Source organism: Hyperolius riggenbachi, chromosome 1, assembly GCF_040937935.1.
Source record: "Hyperolius riggenbachi isolate aHypRig1 chromosome 1, aHypRig1.pri, whole genome shotgun sequence".
Classification (NCBI taxonomy): domain Eukaryota; kingdom Metazoa; phylum Chordata; class Amphibia; order Anura; family Hyperoliidae; genus Hyperolius; species Hyperolius riggenbachi.
Window position 1 is genome coordinate 289131255 of NC_090646.1, and position 26172 is coordinate 289157426.

The 26172-nt window shown below is 43.6% G+C and overlaps 1 protein-coding gene across 1 annotated transcript in view; it reads left to right on the forward strand.

The window, feature by feature from the left end:
• Nucleotides 1-1686: 1686 nt before the first annotated feature.
• LOC137507692 (uncharacterized) overlaps nucleotides 1687-26172 on the forward strand; it is a 342997-nt gene continuing 318511 nt past the window's right edge. The window contains exon 1 of the mRNA XM_068233697.1: nucleotides 1687-1727. The gene's annotated coding sequence lies outside the window, so the exon portion shown is untranslated. The remainder of the gene's footprint in view (nucleotides 1728-26172) is intronic.

Here is a 26172-nt window from a genome sequence, read left to right on the forward strand (position 1 = left end):
TTATTTGTAAAAAATGTTTGGAATCATGTATGATTTTCGTTCCACTTCTCATGTGTACACCGCTTTATGTTGGTCTTTCATGTGGAATTCCAATAAAATTCATTCATGTTTGTGGCAGTAATGTGACAAAATGTGGAAAACTTCAAGGGGGCCGAATACTTTTGCAAGCCACTGTAAATCCAGGCCTGGTAATGTGTATTGTAAGTTTGTGGCCACTTTTTATCTGAAGTAATATGTTTTAGTAAATTAAAACATAAAGGAAGGATTAATGGCATTTGGGATGATTTATTAAATTTAGGAACAACCCCCACTCTTCAGAACTTTATATCAAAATAGTTTATTGGTAGAAAAATATGTAACAAAACACCCCTGTGATACACCCTAACCCCTAAAAACAACAAGGACAAGGGCATCCATTTACAGGAGTACTCCTGGTATACACAATCTGACACTCAATCCACATACACTACAGATTTAGATCGAACGATCTGTTATACTGCATGTGTCTGAGTTGATTCCTGGAGAGGAGTTCTTTTCCAAGAGGAGAAGGTAGCCTGACCTTTCAATGATCTGAGGGGGCAGTTGCCAGGAGAGATCTAGTTACATTGGAATGATTTATGCACTGAGTGCTGTCTGCGGAGCTACTTGTTGCCGGAGGGCTTGTATGGAGCAAGGACTATTCTTATGCACATGAATTCATCTAGGACTGTGGATATGCTTAAAGCCCCGTCTACACTATCAGATGTTGCAGCGATCCGGCGGCTCGATTAGCCCCCGGATCGCCTCTTCCGCGTGCCCGCCGCTTCCCCGCTCGCCGCGCGTGCGCCGGCATCAATACCCGCTCGATTCCCGCTCATCCCCGCGCCGCACCGCTTATCTTCCGCTCGATTCCCTACCATTGTCCCCTAGCGGGGAGCGAGCAAGGAATCGGCGGAAGCAAGATCCGTCCTGTCGGATCTTATCAATCGAGCCGCATCAGCGGCTCGATTGATAAGGAGCATCGCGGCCGCATCTACTCGTGTAGATGCGGCTTTAGAGCAGAAATATATCTGTTAATATCAGGACTGTCCTAAGTTTGATGTGGAAAGATATTCCTGTTTCAATTCAGCAAATCACAGGCACATGCAGTATAACAGATCATTCGATCTATATCTGTAGTGTATGTGGATTGAGTGTCAGATTGTGTGTACCAGGCGTACTCCTGTAAATGGATGCCCGTGTCCTTGTTGTTTTTAGGGGTTAGGGTGTATCAGAGGGGTGTTTGTTACATATTTTTCTACCAATAAACTATTTTTGACATAAAGTTCTGAAGAGTGGCGGTTGTTCCTAAATTTAATATGTTTTGTATTTTTCAACCTGCCTTCCCTCGGGTTTTCTTGAGGTGAACTAAGTCTTTCAGGGACTTGTGCATCAGATCAATTAATTTTTCTTGATTTGGGATGATTTAGCCACAGAAATTTGGTACTTGGTAAACACCATATCTTTACAAAGGGGTTCACTCAATAATGCTAAGAAAAAAACAGGCTATTATGTTTTATTTCCCAGCTTCCTTACTGTATCCTACACAGTCTGAGTGCTTGTTTTGTAAACTGAGCTGTTCAGTCCTGCTGCTGAGGCGCCACCCAGTTTGCATGTATGAAAGTAACGTGAGCTAGCAACCAAAGCTGTACTTACAAACTGTGATTGCTTTCCCTAGAGACAGCAGTGAAAGCATTTAACACACACAGGTAAGCTTATGATTTTTTGTCCTTACGTTCATTTAATTAATTCATTCAATAGGTATTTGATAAATATAATACTATTAGTCACTAAGTTCATCAAGATAAACTTTCATATTGCTACCAGGGTACTTCAAAACAATATCTACATTGTATAGCAGTGAACTAAGATCAAAATATTCATGTAAGAGACAAAAAAAATGTGCTCTATGACTGTGCAGGTGTTACTGCAACATGAAGTTGATAGCCTACACAAACGTCATTGTAAGACTTTTTTTTCTTTCATGCATGATGCATGCATAATAATAAGAATTTATATGTTTTCCACGTGTTTTGTCTGGTTTCCTCTGGGCACCCCCATTCTCACATGCTGCAAGGAAAGCAAGAGCAGGTATAAGCTTCTTATACTCACAAGAGATTTAAAAACATGAATTAAAAAGTTTACAAGCCATTAAAAGAGACAACTAATAGGTAGCTTTTAATTAACCCCCCTCCCCCCATGCTTGTACATTTATTTCGTATAACTTTTTATTATATATAACCTTTTAAATTGAACCTGAAGAGAGGGGCATATGGTGGCTGCCATATAATTTAACCACTTCAGGATTCTGCGTACGCGTAAGTACGCCCCTGAATCCTGAAGTGGTTTCCATGGAAACCGTTCCATGTCAGCTCACGGAGGGTGTCTCCGTGAACACCCTGCGAGCCTCCGATCGCGGCTCGCAGGGTAAATGTAAACACGCGGGGAAGATCTTCCCCGCTGTTTGCATACATACGGCACTGCTGCGCAGCAGCGCCGTAGAGGAGATCGGCGATCCCCGGCCTCTGATTGGCCAGGGATTGCCGGCATCTGATAGGCTGAAGCCTATCTGAGGCGGCGCAGGACGGATTTCCGTCCTGCGCCGCTCACAGGGGGAGGGAGAGAGAGGGAAGGGGAAGGAGGCCAGAAAGGGCTGCGGAGGGGGCTTTAAAGAGCCCCCCCCCCCCGCCGCAAGTGCAAACAGCCGGCAGCGATCAGACCCCCCCTAGCAGGACATCCCCCTAGTGGGGAAAAAAGGGAGGACGTCTGATCGCCCTGGCTATCTGATCTGTGCTGCGGGCTGAAGAGCCCCCGCAGCACAGATCAGCAAAACCACCCGAAACCCGGAAGTGGTTAAATTTAATTTTGAAAAAAATACAAGTTGCCTTGATCAGTCCTGCTGATCTCTTTGGCTGCAGTGGTAGTATCTACTTGCATGAACCTGAAATAAGTATGCATCTAAGCTAGTCACATTTTAGTCAAAGCACCTGATCTCCATGCTTGTTCATGGTCTATGGACCGGATTAGCCACATGCTTGTTTCATGTGTGTGATTCATACACTGCTGATGCCAGAAAAATCAGCAGGACTGCCAGACAACTGGTATTGTTTAAAAAGAAATAAATATGGCAACCACCTATGGAAGCCCAAATGGTTATCCCTAAATAGTGTGAAAAAGAAAGTGCAGGTTCTGCATAGTGCTGGTGTAGAAGTCCAGTGGATGTGTCACAAACTTACTATATTAGGGCTGGTTCACACGGACATCCTCCGAGCATTTGCCAAACACTGCGTTCAAACGTTGCCAAACGTACAGAATTTTTTTTCCAAGAACGCCAGCAATTGCTGCTAAGCTTTTACCAGCTTTTGAAGGCTTTTAATGGATCTCAGAGCATAGCATTTGGAAGTGTTGCGTTTTTTGGGCTTTTGCTGGTGTTTACAGGAAGTGGGTGTACTTAAAGGGAACGGGCTTGGTTTTGTGCCCGCAGCAGGAAGTGGAATTATTTTAGTACTTACTGTACTGGTGAAACTTTGCCCAGAGCCCAACTTGTATTAGTGGTGTGTATATGTGTGTGTGTGTGTATGTACATATATATATAGTGTGTGTGTGTGTGTGTGTGTGTGTGTGTGTGTGTGTGTGTGTGTGTGTGTGTGTGTGTGTGTGTGTGTGTGTGTGTGTGTGTGTGTGTGTGTGTGTGTGTGTGTGTGTGTGTGTGTGTGTGTGTGTGTGTGTGTGTGTGTGTGTGTGTGTGTACAGTGGAATGCAAAGGTTTGGGCAACCTTGTTAATCATCATGATTTTCCTGTATAAATCGTTGATTGTTGCGATAAAAAATGTCAGTTAAATATATTATACAGGAGACACACACAGTAATACTTGAAAGGTGAAATTAAGTTTATTGGATTTACAGGAAGTGCACAATAATTGTTTAAATAAAATTAGGCAGGTGCATAAATGTGTCATTTTATTGATTCCAAAACCTTTAGAACTAATTATTGGAACTCAATTTGGCTTGGTAAGCTCAGTGACCCCTGACCTACATACACAGGTGAATCCAATTATGAAAAAGAGTATTTCAGGGCATCAATTGTAAGTTTACGTCCTCTTTTAATTTCTCTGAACATGGGGGTCTCAAAACAACTCTTAAATGACCTGAAGACAAAGATTGTTCACCACCATGGTGTAGGGGAAGGCTACAGAAAGCTGTCTCAGAGATTTCTGCTGTCTGTTTCCACAGTTAGGAACATACTGAAGAAATGGAAGACCACAGGCTCAGTTCAAGTTAATGTTTGAAGTGGCAGATCAAGAAAAGTCTCAGATAGACAGAAGCGGCAAATGGTGAGAACAGTCATAGTCAACCCAAAGACCAGCACCAAAGAACTACAACATCATTTTGCTGCAGATGGAGTCACAGTGCATCATTCAACCATTCTATGCACTTTACACAAGGATATGCTGTATGTGAGAGTGATGCAGAGGAAGCCTTTTCTCCGCCCACAGCACAAACAGAGCCGCTTGAGATATGCTAAAGCACATTTGGACAAGCCAGCTTCATTTTGGAATAAGATGCTGTGGACTGATGAAACTAAAATCGAGTTATTTGGGCATAACAAGGGTCGTTATGCATGGAGGAAAAAGAACACAGTATTCCAAGAAAAACATCTGCTACCTACAGTAAAACATGGTGGTGATTCCATCATGCTGTTGGGCTGTGTGGCCAGTGCAGGGACTGGGAATCTTGTCAAAGTTGAGGGACGCATTGATTCCACTCAGTATCAGCAGATTCTGGAGACCAATGTCCAGGAATCAGTGACAAAGCTGAAGCTGCACCGGGGCTGGATCTTTCAACAAGACAACGACCCTAAACACTGCTCAAAATCCACCAAGGCATTCATGCAGAGGAACAAGTACAACATTCTGGAATGGTCATCTTTTTTGTAAAGAGGAATGGTCCAAAATACTTTCAACCAAAATCCAGACTCTCATTGGAACTAACAGGAAGCATTTAGAGGTTGTAATTTCTGCAAAAGGAGGATCTACTAAATATTGATTTAATTTCTTTTTATGCACCTGCCTAATTTTATTTAACTACTTGCTGACTGCTCCACGCCAATTGGAGTGAGCAGTGCGGCAGCCCAGGACCGCTCTACGCCGATTGAAGTGAACGGTCTTCTATGGGGCAAGCAGGAGATCGCGCAGGCTGCGCGCGCATCTCCTGCTTGGGGGCGGAGCTCCACCCCACCTTCAGTCTCCGAGCGGCGATCGCCATCTAATACCAGTGTACAGCGCTGCGATCTGCAGCAGTGCTATACTGGGGACAGCCGTGTGACACGGCTGTCCCCTTCATAGGCTGGGGAATGATCGTCTGTCATAGGCTGAAGCCTATGACAGCCAATCACGTTGATTGGCTGGCAGAGGGAAGGAGGGAGAGAGCGGGACAAAAAAAAAAAGCCAAATTTATTAAAAAAAAAAAATATATATATATATATATATATATATATATATATATATATATATGTAAATATATAAAAACATCTATGGAGAGATCAGACCCCACCAACAGAAATCTCTGTTGGTGGGGAGAAAAGGAGGGGGGAATCACTTGTGTGCTGCGTTGTGCAGCCCTGCAGCTTGGCCTTAAAGCTGCAGTGGCCATTTTAGTAAAAAATAGCCTGGTCACTAGGGGGGTTAACACCACAGTCCTCAAGTGGTTAAACAATTATTGCGCACTTTCTGTAAATCCAATAAACCTTATTTCACTTCTCAAATATCACTGTGTGTGTCTCCTGTATGATAAATTTAACTGACATTTTTTATCGTAACAACCTACTATTTATACAGGAAAATCATGACGATTCACGAGGTTGCCCAAACTTTCGCATCCCACTGTGTGTATATATATATATATATATATATATATATATATATATATATATATATATATATATATATATATATATATATACATACACAACACACACTATACCTGGTGGAAGCAACAGAATATGGCATGCCAGTCCATATTCTGGTGCTGAAGTACTCTTTGTGAGTTGGGGGGTTAAACCAATGTTCCCTGCAACACCCACATGCAAGTTCCCATAAAACCACAAGAACAAACATGTGGGTATAGTGGACCTAGTGGAAGCAAGACATATTGTATAAATAAGCTGCCAGTGTTTGTGAGGACAACAAACAACGATTTTAGTTTGTTTTGTATATTTATTTATTTATTCAAAAATAAAATTATATAAAATAATGGTATTTGCATTACCATGACATATATTAAGAAAAAAAATAACCAAATGGTTAATTTGTTTTGTTTTTTTGTTTGTTTTGTTTATTTTTTTTTTGCAATTTTTTGGCCACACCCCCTTTAGCACCTCCCTTTCCTTAATAACTTATTTAAATGTCAGAACTAGAGGTGATGTGCCTGGATATATATGTGTTTCTTTTCATGTCATATATTAACTCCAAAATATACTATACCAAGTTATAAAGCTTCAACTTTTCTTGTTTTACTTTCTATGCAAATAAAAGTATTAAAAAATAAATTAAACTTTACTTTAAATTACACCATGTAGTGTTGGTCTGTGGTCAGTGGAGAGAAAGTCCATCCACTCATGGGGGACTCTATCAGTACCTTGGGATCAGCAAAGCATCACCTCAAGGCCCAGACAGACAGTCCAACCATGAAGGGATGGACCATCTCCACCACAGCCACACATGGGGCCATATGCAATTCACTTTTTCACCAGAGTTTTCTCCTAGGAGAAAAAAAATTGTCTTTGTTTTAAAATAACTTTTTAGTACTTTGCAATGGATAAAAGTATCAATAAGTCGGTAAAGGGTACTAAATTATTTCGAGTATTTTTTTGCTTGCTGGTGGTTTAATAGGCATTTTATTGACAGGTTTAAAAATATCACCTAGGAGAAAGGTCAGGATAAAAAGTGAATTGCATATGGCTTATGGTGTCTTACCAACAGACACACATATAGTGTATCACTTAACATTTAGAAATACAAACAATTGCAGGCAGTGGAGGTGGGCATGAGAGGACAAAAGTTTATGACCATTGCAGAGAAAGTCCATTCCCTCATGTGGGGCTTTATTTGTGGATCATCTCCACCACAGCCACACATACGCCCATATGCAATTAACTTATTCTCCTGAGTTGTCTCCTAGGTGATATTTATTTTTAAACTTTCCAGAAAAAAATACCTTTTAAGCCACCAGAAAGCAAGAAAATACTCAAAATAATTTTGATAGTAATTGTTCACCTACTTTTCAGTACTTTAACATTTAAAAAGTGCTTGGAATGTATTTTAAATAGAAGATGAAAAAATATCTCCTATGAGAAAACTCAAGAGAAAAAGTGAATTGCATACGGACCCTGGGCCTATATGCAATTCACTTTTTCTCCTGAGTTTTCTCCTGGGAGATAATTTTTCATTTTCAGTTTAAAATACTTTTTCAACACTTTGCAACTGAAAAAGTTTTAAAAAGTAGGTGAGAAAGTACTATCAAAATTATTTTGAGTATTTTCTTGCTTGCTAGTCATTTAAAAGGCATTTTATTGACAATTTTGAAAATATCACCTAGGAGAAAACTCAGGAGAAAAATGTAATTGCATATGGCCCCTGGTGTCTTATCAACAGACACACATGGTGTATCACTTCATTTAGTATCATTTTGAAGTACAAACAGTTGCAGGCAGTGGAGGTGGGCCTGAGAGGAGAAAAGTATGTGGCCATTGCAGAGAAAATCCATTCCCTCATGGAGAACTCTCTATCTGTGCCTTGGGGTAAGCAAAGCATCATCACCATCTCCACCACAGCCACACATAGAGCCATTTTTCACCTGGTTGATATTTTCAAACTTGTCAATAAAATGCCTTTTAAATTACCAACAAGCAAAAAAATACTCAAAATAATTTTGATAGTACTTTTCACCTACTTTGTGGTACTTTTTCCATTGCAAAGTGCTGAAAAGTTAATCTAAATAGAAGATGAAAAATTATTTCCTAGGAGAAAACTCAGGAGAAAAGGTTAATTGCATAAGGTCCCTAGGCCCATATGCAATTCACTTTTTCTCCTGAGTTTTCTCCTAGGTGATATTTTTAAACTTGTTAATAAAATACCTTTTAAGACACCAGAAAGCAAGAAAATACTCAAAATTATTTTTATAGTACATTTTCATTTACTTTTTGGTACTTTTTTAGTTGAAAAGTGCTGGACAGTACTTCAATAGAAGATGAAAAATTATCTCCAAATCCTAGGAGAAAACTCCGGACAAACAGCAGAGAGGTCTGTGGCTATTGCAGAGAAAGTCCATCCCCTCATGGGGGATCCTCTGTCTGAGCCCTGGGGTAGGCAAATCCTGTCCAAGACACAGACAGATGGTCCAGCCATGGGGGGATGGACCGTTTCCACCACAACCACACATGGGCCCATATGCAATTCATTTTTTCTCCTAAGTTTTCTTCTACATGATATTTTCACACCTTATCAATAAAATGCCTTACAACCATTTACATACAAGAAAATACTCAGAATATTTTTTTGTAATTCTTTTTCACTTACTATTTGGTACTTCTAAAATTACAAAGTGCTGAAAAGTTATTTAAAACGAAAGAAGAAAAATGATCTTCTAGGAGAAAACTCAGGAGAAAAAGTTAATTGCATATGGGCCATGGAGTCAGTAGCACACACAGACCCATATGCAATTCACTTTTTCTCCTGACCTTTCTCCTAGGAGATAATTTTTAATGCTCTCTTTAAAATAGGTTTTCAGCATTTTGCAATTGAAAAAGTACCAAAAAAGTAGTTGAAAAAGTATTATCGAAATTATTTTGAGTATTTTCTGGCTTGCTGAGGGTTTCAAAGGCATTTTATTGAAAAATTATCAAAATATCACCTAGGTAAAAATAATTGCATATGGGCCACAGTTGCAGGCAGTAGAGGTCAGCCTGAGGAGAGAGCCTGTCTAAGACACACACAGATGGTCCAGCCATGGACCATCTCCACCACATACAGTTGCAAACAATGTAAACACAGTAACATTATACATGATCAATAATTGGAGTAAAACTCCTAAATGTCATGTGTAGTGAGGCAGATATAGCCTTTGCTGTATTTGATTCTAAACTGACATTGCTTGATGCTGGTGAATGTACTGGGATTGTAGACTGATCTGGGACCTGACCATGTGTGTTACAACTACTTTGTGGTTGCTTTTGACTGTATGGGTACCAGCTTGTTTAACATTGATTTAAAGGGACTCCAAGCAGTGCAGAAACTATGGAAAGATGCATATCATTTTAAAGCTCTCTTTCTCCTCTTTCCAATGATATATAAACCGCCGCCCTACGCCTTTTAGTTTTCGCTATTTTCGCGATTGAAATTGCCGTGGCCGCGATTTCAATCGCGAAAATAAAGAAAACTAAAAGGCGTAGAGCGACGATTTAGGTGTCGCCAGAAAGAGGAGAAAGAGAGCTTTAAAATGATATCCATCTTTCCATAGTTACTTGTATTACACAGGACGACACTTTCCCCAGTGTCAGCAGCTCCATTCAGCAGAAAAAGTCGGCCTGTGTAATACAATGCAACTATGGAAAGATGGATATCATTTTAAAGCTGTCTTTCTCCTCTTTCTGGCGACACCTAAATCGTTGCCCTACGCCTTTTAGTTTTCTTTATTTTCGCGATTGAAATCGCAGCCGCGGCAATTTCAATCGTGAAAATAGCGAAAACTAAAAGGCGTAGGGCAGCGGTTTATATATCATTGGAAAGAGGAGAAAGAGAGCTTTAAAATGATATGCATCTTTCCATAGTTTCTGCACTGCTCGGAGTCCCTTTAACATCTGCGTGTAACTGCTTGACAAAGGTGGAACATAATAAAATAACCCTGCTTCCTGTGGTGCTTGGCCAGACCAAGTCTCCCTAGACGTTGGCACATAACTACTTTTCATCTGCATTACTTGTGTAAAAGGTTTTTTTCATATATTCCCGTTTCTCTGAAGGGACTTCTCTAGCCTCTTTTTGAAGTGCCCTGAAAAATGTGGCAAGACTGTCTTTTGGCTCCATGTATTTTGCAACACTTTTCTCAACATCTTGTATCATAGATACCACTTCCAGGTTAGGTTGGGAAGGCTCAGTGCGATGGACATTTTTTGAGCGATGTACCTCCTAGGGGCAGGTATGATGGGAGATCCTGGGTTTGCTGAGGGTTTGGAACAGATAGTGGACTGTGTACTGAGGGTTTGACTGTAATCCAATTACTCCTATTCAGTTTCTCCATTTTCTTTCTACTCCTCCTCCTCATTGCTCCTCCTGTACCTCATCTTCCACTGCATTGCTACTAGTTCTGCAATATAAAGAAAAAATATGTATTATCTTGCAGACTATAAGAAATGGGTGATTTTTATTTTTTTATATTTTTTGTTCCTTCTCCTCTCCTGTGTACTCTGTAGAAAAGCCCGTTGTTCAAATAGGGGATTGTAGCGGTAATGACTGGGTACCTGGCCACTTCGACTTTCCCGGCTATGTTTCAGATTTTTGCCGTAACGAACTCTAATTTACTTCCATTTCTTCTTTTTTTTTTTTTTTAAACAAACTTTATTTGCTTTTTAAGAAAGTATACAACGGCAGCAGGTAACAACATTCCTGCTCCCAACGGGCAACACAAGATACATTTACAATATAAATTCTCTGTGCATTATCAATGGGTATCATGCTGTTACTTGCCCAAAATAAAACCCTATTCCCCTGGATTCCCCTAACCCTCCCCCCTCCCTTTGGTCTAGCTCCCATCAGACATAGTAAGACATTTAAGTGTCATGTAGTTTGGGTCCATAAGAACTCCTGTGTGGGACTCGAGCAGAGTTTATGCGTGGCTATTGGAGATGATCGCGAGTCTGCCCAGTGAGCCACCCAGCTGAGCCGAACAATACCACCCTGTGTACTTAAAGTTCTCCATTAATTTGTCTTTTTCCACCGTGGAGTGAGTAGATAGAATAAAGGACTTCCAAGTTTTGAAAAAGTGTTTGGTACGTTTTTCTTTATGTATCAAAGCGTCCAATTTATCGAGATCAAAGAGATGGGTCAGTTCCTCTTGGACATCCCATATGGAAGGCACGGAAGCATAGATCCATTTATTGAATATAACTTTTCTGGAAGCAATGATGATCATATGCACTAGAGGACCAACCCTGCTTGCAGGTTGTCTGGGTTCAGAACTTGTTGTGGTATGTATGATGCTATAATTAAACAATAACAACAGCGGATCAAGATCTAAGCTGACGTTGCACATATGGTTAATATAGCCTAACACTCGTCTCCAGAAAGTTGCTATGTGTGGACAAGACCATATACAATGAAATAGATTGGCGTTAGGTAAGTGGCACTTAGGGCAATTTGGTTTGTAATGTTGGGGCGGGTTTGTATATTTCATATTAAAGGCATATTTTGCTCTATGTATGAACTTGATATGGGATTCCCTCCATGTCTCCCCCACCATTATTTTTCTATAGACCCCCAAACCTGCTAGTATTTTGCTGTCAATGTCTGGATCACCCAACTCCTTGCTCCAAGTTGCAAAGTCTATGTTCCCTTTCCTTGCTTGGTTTAATAGATCCTTGTTTTGAAGGGAGGATTGAAGTTGGGATAGTGACACCTTTGAGAGGTGAGGGGAAAAGAAGGTACCAATCTCATTTAATTGCACTAGGTTGGTGAGATTCTTTAAGTTGCTAGTAATGTGGGCTCTTATTTGTCCATAGTATAAAAAGTGGTGAGGGGGTAGGGAGAATTTTTGCCTTATTTCAGGAAAGGTATATAAGCGTTTATTCCTTAGATTTATTAATTGTCCTAGTCTAATTAGCCCCTTCTTTTCCCATTCCAAAAAGCCCCCATGAGATAGGCTTGCCGGAAACCCAGGATGGCCCCAGAAGGGTGTGTATTTTGTGATCAAGTAGGAAACTTGAAACCTCTTGCACACTTCCTTCCATGTTGCAATCGTATCGCAAATTATTTTGCTTTGTTTCACTCGGGTAGGAAGAGCTGATAATTTACTATGTAATAGGCCCGTAAGTGACCAGGGCTCTGCAAACGCTGCCTCTAAGCAGTAATTTGAGTATATACTGGTACCATTAATCCAATCTCTTGAGTGTCTTATCATGCATGCTAAGTTGTAACTCCTTACATCTGGCAAGGCGAGGCCTCCCTTGTCTTTGGGTTTTTGGAGTTTGCGTATCGCTATCCTGTGTTTCCGGCCACCCCATAAGAAGTCCGAGAAGGCCCCATCTAAATTTTTTATGTCTGTATGTTTGATCAATATGGGGAGGGTCTGTAGAGGATATAAAAGGCGGCCAAAGCTAACTCCTTTGATAAGAGCTGCACGTCCCATAATATTTATTGGCAATTTCCTCCAGTTTAACAGTTGGCGCTTTATGTCTGATATTAAGGGGGAGTAGTTGATGGAATAGAGTAGATCAGGTTTTTTATGAAATTTAAGGCCTAAGTACTTTATTTGTGAGCATATTTTTACTGGACAGTTATTCTGAGGAGGAGGCATAGCTTTATCTGACAGATACATGATCTCACATTTAGAGATGTTTGCTTTAAACCCACTAGCCCCCCCTATTTCACTTATCAGGGAGAATACCGTGCTCAGCTGCGTGGCGGGGTCGGACAGGAAAATCAAGACATCATCTGCGAAGAGGGCCTGGGACAGTACCACCTCTCCTATTTTGATCCCTTTTATTTGTTTTTCCAGGATGCGTGCCAGGGGGTCTAGAGCTAGGTTAAACAACAGGGGGGATAGAGGACACCCCTGTCGCGTTCCTTTTTGTAGTTGAAATCTTTTGGAGAGAAAGCCAGGGGTATATATCTGGGCACAAGGATCAGTTTGCATTGCTCTGATTAGATTTCTTATGCGTCCTGTGATATTCATTTTATTTAGCACTGAGTCTAGCCAGCTCCATTTAACATTGTCGAAAGCTTTTTCTGCGTCAATCAACAACACAGCGTAGTTTTTACAGGATTTGGGATAGGCTTTGACATAATCCTGCGCCAGGAGGAGCTTGCGTACATTGGAGACCGCTGACCTTTGTCTGATAAAACCTGACTGGTGTGGGGTCACCAATTTAGGCATTAGCTCCTCCAGGCGATCTGCCATGATTTTGGAAAGAATTTTAGAGTCCACGTTTATCAGAGAAATGGGGCGATACGAGCCTGGGGCTAGGGGGTCTTTCCCATGCTTGGGTAACAGCTTTATGTATGCCAGATTGGATGATGTTGGGTAGGTGCCTGTTGCTAAAATATGATTGAATAATCGGGTCATTAAGGGGGCCAGGTCGGACCTCAGCATTTTATAGTATTCAACGGACAAGCCATCGGGGCCGGGTGCTTTGTGATTTGACAGGTGCTTTATTGTGTTTAGTACCTCTGTTGTTGTAATTTCAGCATTTATAAAGTCTAATTCTTCCTCATTTAGTTTTGGAATATTCATACTGTCTAGCTTCTCATAACCTGTTGAGAGTCTGGTCTGGGAATCCCCCTCCTGGTAGAGGTTTTGATAGTAAGTTTTGAAGGTGTTGTTTATTATTTTGGGATCATATGTTATCTGGCCGGACTCAGTGCGGATACCTGGTATAACAGCATTTTGGTGGGGGGGCTTAGATAAACGTGCCAGCATTGTGCCCATTTTGTTTCCAAATTTATGGAAATATAGATTTTTATAGGTTTTCAGATATCTATCCCTATTTTTCAGACAGTTATCCATGTTGCCTCTGGCCCTCAACCATGTCATTTTATTTTCTGGGGATGGGGTGTTCAGGAATGCTTTATGCGCCTCCCGGAGAAGTCCTACCGATTCAAGGTATTGTGCGTTGGACTGTTTCCTCCTCCCCGCCACATAACTGATTATCCTACCCCTCATTACTGGTTTAGATGCCTCCCAGTACAATCCAATATTATGAGAATGTTCTTCATTGTTCTCTTGGTATTCCCAGAACCACTGCTGAAGCAGCGCCTTAAACCCCTCATCCTCATAGAGATAAGCTGGGAATTTCCACAAGATGTCTGTTCCCCTCGGTAGCATGGGGATTAGCCTTAATTGTATTGGCGCGTGATCAGAGATCAAAAGGTCTAGGATATCAAGTGATTCGATTTGGTGCAGCATTGTTGGGGTTATAAAAAAGTAATCCAAGCGGGACCAGACATCATGCGGGGGTGAATAAAACGTGTACTGGGGCTCGTCTGGGTGAAGGATCCTCCAGCATTCCATCAAATGTATCTCTGAGATGTAATCAGACAATATCTTTGATTTAGCCTTTGAGGAAGCGCTTATTGAATTTGTGCCTGACCTGTCCTCTCTTACATGCATCAGTGAATTGAAGTCCCCCCCCTTGTATTACCCTGACTGGATTTGTAGATATTGTGTTGGTAAGGAGACTTGTAAAAAATTGTCTGTCTTCCACCGTGGGGGCGTATACACTCATAATGTCATATTCTTCACATTGGACTCGCAGTCGGATCCTCACCCATCTGCCTTCTCCATCATTGCTATATTCTAAAATTTCTCCCTGAAAATTTTTATGGATTAGGATTAATACCCCAGATTTCCTCCTCTGTGCCGGTGAGCCATAAACCTGGCCAACCCATGATTTTTTCATATATAGAAATTGCTCCTGCGAGAGGTGGGTCTCCTGAAGTAGAGCTATCTCTGTGTGCAGTTTTTTTAGGTGTCTAAGTACTATCGAGCGTTTTCCTGATGATCTGAGCCCTTTTACATTCCAGGATGTGATCCTAATAGCCATTACCCCCCGGGTCTGGTGTACCAACTGCGAGTCCACACATAATAATCAACCATGTTAAACCACATACGATAAGAGCTGACCAAAAACTCCCCCCCCCCCTCCCCTAAACCCCCAACTATGCTGCAGACCAAGATCCCTCATCTTGACACTTCTGTCATGACGTTCAGCTCCCAGCAAGCCACGATATGTATCATGGAGCATGTCGTGCTGGGGCCGCAAGAAATTTGTGAGGATCATGGAGTGTGCTTTGCAGATCCATAGCGTAAAATGAACCAAAAAACAAAACTTTGCAACATAACTTCTTCCCTGGAAGCAGATTCATCTCCCTACCGTCTCCAAGATGGCGTTAACCCCATTTGCCCGCCCAAACCCACCCCAAGATTAATAAAAGAGGATATTATAGCACACTTTATGACATATGAGTTCAACCATTTTGGTAACTTAGTGCTTCTAAACAAACCGTCTATTGTACAGCCATGTTGTGCGTGCAGTGCCCCCATAAAAGATTTAACATATCAACTTAGCTGCACGGCTGATTCAGTCTGGGTCGTGAGGAGGAGATGCGACTTTGTATGAGTTAAGAAATTTCATGGCATCTTTGGGTGAGCGAAAGATGTGCTGTTGTTCAGCTTCATCCGTTATAGATAGTATAGCTGGGTATTGGAGAGCAAATTTTAACTTCAGATGGATGCACTTTGCGCAAGCTGGGTTGAACTCCTGTCGTTGTTTTGATATCTCTGCCGAGTAATCATTAAACAGACGAACTGTAGCTCCTTGAAAGATAAGTGGACCCTCTAGTGCTCTGTATGCTCTGAGTATGGCCGTTTTGTCGGCAAAGTCCAGATACCGTGTCATAACCATGCGTGGGGGTCGTTTGTCGTTGGCGTTACGTGGAGGACCCACTCTGTGAGCCCTTTCCACTTTGTAGCCCTTTTTCAGCCCCAACAGCTTTGGTAGGGACGATGCTGCGAATTCATGCAGGGTCTGTGCTTGCAGTGACTCAGGGAGACCCACCATTCTTAAGTTATTACGTCTAGATCTGTTCTCCAGGTCTTGCAGTTTGGCGCGCAGTTGCTTATTTTCCTCTGCTTGCTCTTTTGCTTTAGTTTCTGTAGTGGCTTGAAAGTCTTCTAAGCTTTGGATTCGGGTCTCTGCCTGATCAAGCCTGGTGTCATGCTTTTGGATCTGTCTCTGTATGTAGCGGAGGGAGCGGTCAAGCGCTGCCTGTATTGCTGAGTGGAGCTCTGGTTTAAGGGTCTTGACTACCTCAGCCGCTATTAATTTATAGTCTACTATATGTGGCGACCGCTCACCTCCCGTTTGTAGGTCATCCCCAGCTTCAGAGTCCTCTTGCAGCTGATCATTCTCCCAGACTGGTGAGCCTTCTCCGCTGTCAGCGTGCGAAGGAGAGCTGCCAGGCGCCATCTTGCCTTCATCTTCCTCCCCGCCTTCGGGGTTTCTCTTGCGGCCGGATCGCATTACGTAGCGATCCATGGTGGATGTCAAATGGAGTGGGTGAGCGTCCTCTCTCTAGCCACCGCAGGATTAGAGGTGTGGGGGCACTTTAGCTGCGGTGTGGGCTGGTTTGGGGCAACGCGATCTGCGGAGCTCTCACTCGCCGCTGCTTACATCCAGGCGCCGGAACCGGAAGTCTCCATTTCTTCTTTAACAGTTTTACTCGGAAAGAAGGAAAGATTTTTTTAAAAAATAGGCACAAAGCATAGATAAACAAAGTTATATTATACCATAGATTAAATACATAGGTCATAGTCCTTATAGTTGAGCTCTAGGTCATTGGAAGGTACTTTCTACATTCTTATCTTTGAAATTACACCATAGGTTCACATATGGAGATAGTTATAAAAAACATAGGCCACAGGTACTTACGAAGCATGACGTGGGCCAAAAGTGAGGTACAAAGCATGAAGTGGGCCACAGGTGAGGTACAAAGCATGACATGGGCCACAGGTGACATACAAAGCATGACATGGGTCACAGGTGAGGTACAAAGCATGAAGTGGTCCACAGGTGAGGTACAAAGCATGAAGTGGGCCACAGGTGAGGTACAAAGCATGAAGTGAGCCACAGGCGAGGTACAAAGCAGGACATGGGCCACAGGTGACGTACAAAGCATTACATGGACCACAGGTGATGTGCAAAACATGACATGGGCCACAGGTGAGGTAAAAAGCATGAAGTGGGCCACAGGTTAGGTAAAAAGCATGAAGTGGGCCACAGGTGAGGTACAAAGCATGAAGTGGGCCACAGGGAAGGTACAAAGCATGACATGGGCCACAGGTGAGGTACAAAGGAAGAAGTGGGCCACAGGTGAGGTACAAAGCAGGACATGGGCTACAGGTGAGGTACAAAGCATGAAGTGGGCCACAGGTGAGGTACAAAGCATTAGGTGGGCCAAAGGTGAGGTAAAAAGCATGACATGGGCCACAGGTGATGTACAAAGCATGAAGTAAGCCACAGGTGAGGTACAAAGCATGAAGTGGGCCACATGTAAGGTACAAAGCATGACATGGGCCACAAGTGACATACAAAGCATGACATGGCCCACAGGTGAGGTACAAAGCATGAAGTGGGCCACAGGTGTGGTACAAAACAGGACATGGGCCACAGGTGAGGTACAAAGCATGAAGTGGGCCACAGGTGAGGTACAAAGCATGATATGGGTACGCAGGTGAGGTACATTTGAATCAGACCCATTGTATAATATTCACACAACATATATACACACATTGCAAATATACTCTACTCAAGGCTAGTGATTATATTGGTGACTGACTGACTATGTACAAAATTGTGTGACAAAACTGTAAAAAAGTTCCAGGTCATCTTAACACGAGCACATTACCAATAGGGTAGCGTTTGTTAAAAAAGAGAAAGAAATGTGTCAAGTGTCCCCGTTACTGGACTATCATATATCATTACACTACTAATTATACTGTCTAATTTAGTGTTTCTCAACATTTTACTGGTATGTATTCTTTTTGAAAGCATGTGCTCACCACCCCAACATAGTACAGATTATTTAACTACTTAACCTCCTGGGCGTTACGGACGATCTCAGTTCGTCCCGTAACGCCGCAGGGCACCGCTCAGGCCCTGGTGGGCCGATTTGGACAATTTTTTTTTTAAACACGCAGCTAGCACTTTGCTAGCTGCGTGTTTGTTCCGATCGCCGCCGATCCGCCGCTACCCGCATTGAAAGAGGGCCCCCCCCCCCGCAGACCCCTTGCGTAGCCTGGCCAATCACCACCAGGCTGCGCTATAGGGTGGATCGGGACTCGCCCTGACGTCACGACGTCGATGACGCCATCGCGGAGAAGCCCATACAGGAAATCCCGTTCAGAACGGGATTTCCTGTTGGGAATATGCGCCGGGGGCAATCGGGGGGGAATCATGTAGCTAGCGCTAGGCTAGCTACATGAAAAAAAAATTAGGTGAAAAAAACGTCCCGCGGCCGTGCGCCGCAAATAATCAGAACGCCCAGCAGGTTAAGGACCGCTGTAGTTGAAATATATGCCGTTTTGATGGCTATTTGGCTGACAGGGCATAGATTTCAACTCACCGCCACTGCACGCATCCGCCGGTTTCATCGCTCCCGCTGATCTTGCCACTGAATCCCCGCCATCTCACACTGCAGCTCACTCGCTCTGCCTGTCTCCTGCCTGTCAGGAGCCGATTTCATTGGCTCCTGGCCCTGTCTTTCAATGTAAGCAACTCCCATTGGCTTACATTTAAAGACAGGGTCAGGGTCAATGAAAGCAGCTCCTGACTGACTCACAGGAACTCATAGAGATGGCAGAGTGGGTGGCCCAGGTTCCCGACGTGCGGCAGTGATGGCGGTTGTGGTGGGTATGTGCGGCGATCGCTGGGATTCTGTGTTTCTGTACCAGTGGTCTCTGGTCCTTAAGGGGTCAGAGACCACTGGTACTAAAGTGGTTAATATATCCCTTGACAAAGATAGATTTAATCATAGTATTATATGGTAATTTGTTCTCAATTTCCAAGAATTTACTATTGCTTTTAATTAGCTACAATACTAGATTGGTATTGTGATTGATAATTTTCTAATACTCTCAATTGGGTTTCTTAGTTAAGTACTGTATATCAAGCCTGAGTACCACCTGGAACAAACAGAAGTACCCCCTGGTGTACATGTACCACATGTGTAGAACCTAAGGTTTAATGTACCTACCTACATCTCTATTGTCTGTTACACTGTGAGGATATTGTAAAAAAACCCAAAAAACATTTTCTCAGCCATAGTGGGCCAATATCCTATTGACAATCTGGACCTAAAAAAATACTCCACCCAGGTGTGGTTTTCTTTGAGAAACAATATAAGTGACCAGGACTGCAGATCAAAAATTTGGCTCTGGAGTAGTCATGTTATGAATTGGAAGGTGGCAACCCCCCCCCCCCTCCCCATATTGTGATAGTCAAAGGACTCAAAAACCTTGACTATCTCTCTATATTGCCAAAGTGACAAACCAGGTGGGATTTTTTCTTTTGCAGACACCTGGTTCCTAAAATTCCAAGGCTAAAATCTTATCCTGGCTGTTTCTAAACTCCCTCAGACCTGTTTTTCTAGCTACCAACTTTCTGTTCAGCTTCTAGTTCTTCAGAAAATTGGAAACACCACTTCGGACTATGAGAGAGTGAATAGTACTCGAGTACTGGAGATCCAGGAGAAGCTGGACAACTGAGTGGCAGACAGAGCCATTAAGCCTGTGACAGAGTGTCAACTCACAGTGATGAGTGACTCCAGATATAACCTGAGGTGAGGGTTGGCACACAAGTGGAGTGTGGCCATTGCCTCTAGCAGTGCTGCTCGGATACCGCTTTTCACTATCTGGAACTAATTCGGATCCAGATACCAAGATATCCGATCCGGGTCGGATATCTGGATCAAAAATTTTGCAAACCGAATCTGGGTCGAATATCCGACCCCACCATCCGGCCGGATTCGGATATCTGGATCAAAAAAACGGAAGTGCCCTTTAAATTGCTTTAAAAATGTTTTTAAGGGTCAATGTAGCATCATTATTTTTGAAAGGGGACACTAATTGATGATGTGGGGACTTAAAATACCCCCCCCCCCAAAAAAATTTTTTTTTTTTTAAAAAATGGCTGGCAAAGTGCAAAGGGCCAAGTGCCAAATGCAAAAGACCAAGTGCCAAATGCAAAGTGCCAAGTGCAAAGGGCCAAGTGCCAAATGCAAAGGGCAAAGTGCAAAGGGCCAAGTGCAAAGGGCCAAGTGCCAAATGCAAAGGGCCAAGTGCCAAGTGCAAAGGGCCAAGTGCCAAATGCAAAGTGCCAAGTGCAAAGGGCCAAGTGCCAAATGCAAAGGGCTAACGTGCAAAGGGCCAAGTGCCAAATGCAAAGGGCCAAGTGCCAAATGCAAAGTGCCAAGTGCAAAGGGCCAAGTGCCAAATGCAAAGGGCCACGTGCCAAATGCAAAGGGCCAAGTTTCAAGTGCAAAGGGCCAAGTGCCACATGCAAAGGGCCAAGTGCCAAATGCAAAGTGCCAAGTGCAAAGTGCCATGTGCAAAATGCCAAGTGCGAAGTGCCAACACGTGCAAACACATGCAAAAATATGCAAACACGTGCAAATACGTGCAAACACGTGCAAATATGTGCAAACACGTGCAAACACGTGCAAAGTGCAAACACGTGCAAACACGTGCAAAGTGCAAAGTACCTTGTGCAGAGTGCCAAGTGCAAAGTGGCATGTGCAAAATGCCAAGGGCAAAGTGCGAAGTGCCAACACGTGCAAACACGTGCAAACACGTGCAAAAATGTGAAAACACGTGCAAATACATGCAAACACGTGAAAAGTGCAAACACGTGTAGAGTGCAAACACGTGCAAACACGTGCAAAGTGCCACGTGCAAAGTGCAAAGTGCAAAGTGTGAAGTGCCAGCACGTGCAAAAATGTGCAAACACGTGCAAAAATGTGCAAACACGTGCAAATACGTGCAAACGTGTTTGCACTTTGCACGTGTTTGCACTTTGCACGTGTTTGCACATGTGCGCACGTGTTTGCACTTTGCACGTGTTTGCACCTGTTTGCACATGTTTGCACTTTGCACGTGTTTGCACTTTGCACGTGTTTGCACTTTGCACGTGTTTTCACCTTGCACATGTTTGCACATGTTTGTACTTTGCACGTGTTTTCACTTTGCACGTGTTTGCATGTGTTTGCACTTTGCACGTGTTTGCACGTGCAAAGCACTTTGCACTTTGCACGTGTTTGCACGTGGCAGGCAGCAGCTGGCCTGGTGTGTGCACAGCACACACACAAACACATAGCAGCTGCAGCAGCACTGCAGCACACACTCTAAATGTCACATTTATGACATCAATTAAGCAAATGAATGATTTAATTTTACTGTAGTGATAGTGAAGGAGTTAATCACTGAACAGCTTATCACTGTGTAAAGCCCTTCCTAGGCTAGAAACACACACTCTAAATGTCACATTTATGACATCAATCAAGCCAATGAATGAATGATTTAGGAACACTGTAGTGATAGTGAAGGGGTTAATCACTGAACAGCTTAGGTTTATAACTGCGGACAGCCCTTTGTAGGGCACCAGCACTGGAGCAGGAGCATGTCTCTCAGGAAGCATTCAGCAAGCCAGGACGATCTGTCTCATCATGGCAGCCCTCCTTATTATACAAGGGGGGCTGGCCAGTGTTCCTTTCTGTGATTGAATGCCAGGGCTTAGGCTGGGAGGCCTCTGATCGGCTCAATGAGGTCAGGTGGGGCTGGCCAGGGTTCCCCTCTGTAATTGGTTGCTGGTGCTTCTGCTGGGAGCCCTCTGATTGGCTCCCATGACGTCCTGGACCTCATACAGTATTTCAATGGTCCAGATATCCGCGGATATCCGTGGATATCCGCATAGCCCAGCCAACTATCTGCAGATAGCTATCCGGATACTGGAACAGCTATCCGGAATCCGGATCCGGTCGGATAGGCCTAAAAAGTCTACCCGGATATCCGGAATCCTGATGAGCAGCACTGGCCTCTAGTCGCCTCAGAGCTAGTAAATAGTGAACAGGGGTGATATACAGTGCCCCCGAAGATAACCTGAGGTAGGGTTGGTACAGGGGCTGAAGGATTCTCGATGGCTGTCCAGCAGACGGGCTATGAGATAATGGCGCCCAAAGCCCAGCACTGGAGTCTATTTATGTCTCCAGTGCTGGGCTCCAGCCACCATTTTCCTGTAGCCCTGCACTGCCTGTCAGCATAGCACAGAAGGTTTACAGCTGTAGCTGCTGCAATCAAGATCGGGGAGCAGTGTTGGAGGACTGGAGAGGAGTCACCTGTCAGGTGCCACCACTGACACCAGGGATATTAGGGGTCCTAGCTTGAGGGAAATTCTGCCTCTTATGCTTTATTGGGGAAATGCTGCCTTATGTGATATTTATATAGGAAAATAATACCTAACTATCTGTATTTTGGGGGCAATGCTACCCAAGTATGTGCATTTTGGGGACACGCTACCGTGCTATGCACATTTCAAGGGAAACACTACCCTATTATGTGTATTTTAAGGGAAATTCTGCCCTAGTATGCTTTTTTGGGGGGGAAACTGCCTAAGAATATGTATTTTGGGAAAAAGCTGACACTTTATTCATAGTTAGGGAGAAACTGCTGCCTAATGATGTGTACTTCAAGGGAAAAGCTGAAACATTATTTTTATTTGTGGGTAAATCCTGCCTAATTATGTGTATTTTGGGGTAAGCGCTGCCACATTATGTGTATTTTGGTAGAAACCGCTGCCTAATTATGAGTATTTTTTGGAGGGAGGGGGGCGGAGGTAAAATGCTGCCAGTTATGTGTATTCCAGGGTAAACTGCTGCCAATTATGTGTATTTCGGGGTCAAATTCTGTATAATTATGTGTAGTTTGTACTGCATTTGTGCAAAAAAAAAAAAAACATGGGTATATATATATATATATATATATATATATATATATGTATATATATATATATATATATATATATATATATATATATATATATATATATATATATATACATACACACACCTTCCGTTTTAGAACATTTACTGCGCAAAATACGCTTTTAGCTTACAAAAAAAAACGGGGGTATATTGGCTTGGGAATGACCCACAAAGAGGTTCACTCGCTGAAAAGATTGAGAACTGCTGCTTTAGATAATGCTTGGTGTTACTAGCATACATCCCAGATTGCTTGTAGAGATGGCCCGGACGGTTCGCATGCGAACGCGAACTTCGGTGGTTCACGATCACGATCAAACGCAAACTATATGCGAGTTTGACCCACCCCCTATACTACATCATTAGGGTCAACTTTGACCCTCTACATCACAGTCAGCAGACACATGGTAGCCAATTAGGCTACACTCCCCCCTGGAGCCCCCCCTTATAAAAGGCAGGCAGCGTCGGTGATTTCCCTCACTCGTGTGGCTGCAGTAATTAGAGAAGGGAGATCTTGCTGCAGAGACATTAGGGAAAGCTTAGTTACTTATTTGTTAGGCTTGTTAGCTTGCTCCTTGCTGATACTTATTGATAAAAAGCAATGCTAAACAGCTCTTTTGAGAGCTAATGTTGTTCTTGTGATCTATTTTTTTTTGTATGTGTCCCACAGACACTTGCATATATAGCCCTGTCAGTCAGTCACAGCTGGCCCTTGGCCCCTTGCTAATTCCTACTGTGCCACTGCCAGGCCCAGCACATTCAGTGACTACCTGTTCATGGTACCCGTGTGTGTGACAGCTGCACATTTGTAATACCAATCACTGCATACCTATTCAGTGCACCTACCTACGTGACCGCATACAGTGTTATATACCAGTCACTGCACCTGTTCATGGTACTTGTGTGTGTGACAATTGCACATTTGTAATACTAGTCACTGCATACCTGTTCACTGCACCTGTGTGACTGCACATTGTATTAGTCAAGTCAGTGCATACCTTTCACTTCACCCCCCCAATATGGGCAAAACAGGCAGAGGCAGGCCACCCGGCAGGTCTGTTCGAGGTCATGCTGTCATGATTTTGTGCGGCCCTGGACAAAGTACAGTGTTAAGAAGGCACGTGCCATCAACCCAGGGTTGCCAAGCATCCGTATAAATACGGAGAGTCCATACAAATGCTCCCCAAAATCATCTGTCCGTTCCTGTCCGTACTTGCTGTCAGGCGTCCGTCCAAACAGAGCAATTTTTAACAGTGGCGGCGCTTAGGTCGGGTCGGGAAGCAGGAGCAGCCCAGCCGCATCGGATGTTTAGTTGCAGGGATGCCGCTGAAGTGTCAGGGACTCTTTTTCTCTCCAGGCAGTCACGTAGTAGATTCGGCTACAGTACTGCAGTTGCCTGGCAGGGAATACACAAGACTTCCTGGGATGAGTGTGGCCCAATCAGTGTTGAGTGGGTGGGAGTCAGCAGTGCGACGTCACTGTGGGGGGGAGGGACAGGCTACGTAGCCCGCGGTTTTCAAAGAGATGTGCACGCAGGATGACTGGGTGAGGAGGAGGATTCTTGTTGCTGCTGCTACCCTTGTGATTCCGCAGAAAGATGCTGGTAATCACAGTGTGCCCCTCAGACGGACCCCGCCTGCGGTGAGGACAAAGCAGGCTGACACTTCAGGCTGGGAGGAGAAGGGTGAGAGGCAAAACCTATTCAGCTGTAGCAGATTGTTATCATCCCTGTTGGCTTTGATCCCTGCACACTTTCACTCACAGCACAGCCTGCTTCTGGCTTTCAAATGAATGTAAATACCACATAGCTAATATTGTTTTGAATGCAAAGTCATTAACCCTGTATTTGCAGGCACTGAATTGCTAGATGAACTTTTTAGCAGTCCCCTCCAGGCTGATCACTCCCTTGCTGTCCTCCGCCACCCTGCATTGTCCACAATTGCCCCAGGAGAGCCTCAGGTCTGGGGTGTTCTGCACATGCGTGGCCGGACTGCACCTATGTTGACTGGAGGACTTTCTGGCACTAATTGTGGACGATGAGGCAGCAGAGGAAACCATCCTGGAGGGTGTTGGAGGAAGCCCCAGGTATGTATATGATTTTTTTTTCCTATCTCAGGTACCTTTTAAATGTAATCCCAGGTGGGGTGATAACTTTAGCTGGCTTTTACATACCCGGGGCTTCTGCACTGTCATCTTCTGCAACACTTTAGAGTACATAGTCCTGTCACTGACTGTAGTCAGAGGAGCTCACAATCTAATCCTACCACAGTCATAGCCCAATGTCTTACCATAGTGTTATTATGAATTTACATAGCACTGACATCAGGTTTCTTGAATGGGCAAACAATGCTACTCAGTTCAGGAGAGCTGTTTCACATGAGCCTTATGCAGTAGTCATCTGCTTATTTCCTCCCAAAATTCACAAGAAGTTCCCTAAAAAGCCCGCTACTGACTCCACCCCTGACTCCGCCCCCTGTCCTGTCCGATTTTTTGACCATTTTGTCCAGGAAAAAATAGAAATTGGGTTGGCAACGCTGCATCAACCCCCAAGATTGTCAGGACATAGTTGACTATTTAACACAGAACACCTCATCTTCCTCAGCTCCCGCACAGAACCGTGACATATCTTCCTCCTCTACCTCATCCCGACCATATGGGCTTGCCTGTACTCTCGCCATGGTGCACAACAGTCCAGCACGGCCATCACTACACAAACAGCTGTTTGCGGTGCGTTACACAGTGAGTTGGTATGTCAGTGTGAAGCAGTACACTAATTACACTACCTGATTGGTGTATACACATGCAAGATGTTTTAAAGCATTTTAGGCTTCCAAATTAGCATGCAATGTAATTTCTGCCCTTAAAACGCTGCTGTGCGTCAAATCCTGAGTTCTCCCCGGGACTTTTGGCATATATCTCACTTTGCCATGCCCCCTCCAGGTGTTAGAACCCTTGAAACATCGTTTCCATCACTTTTGTGGCCAGCATACTGTAAATGTTTCTAGTTTTAAAAGTTCGCATCTCCATTGAAGTCTATTGCAGTTCGCGAAAGTTTGCGCAAACTGAACTTTTGCAGAAGTTCGCGTTCAAGGTTCGCGAACTGAGAATCGGAGGTTCGAGCCATCTCTAATTGCTTAGTCACCGCCATGGTTTCCTAGTTCATTGCAGCCGCTTACATGAGTAAATGTAAAGGTCATAGTCATGTCACTGACTATCATCTGAGGAGCTTCCAATCTAATCCTACGATAGTCAAGGTCTATGGCAGGGGTCTCAAACTCACGGCCCGCGGGCCATTTGTGGCCCTCGATACAAAATTTTGTGGCCCGCGCCGGCAAAAGCTTTCTTATAGTTCGCTTCA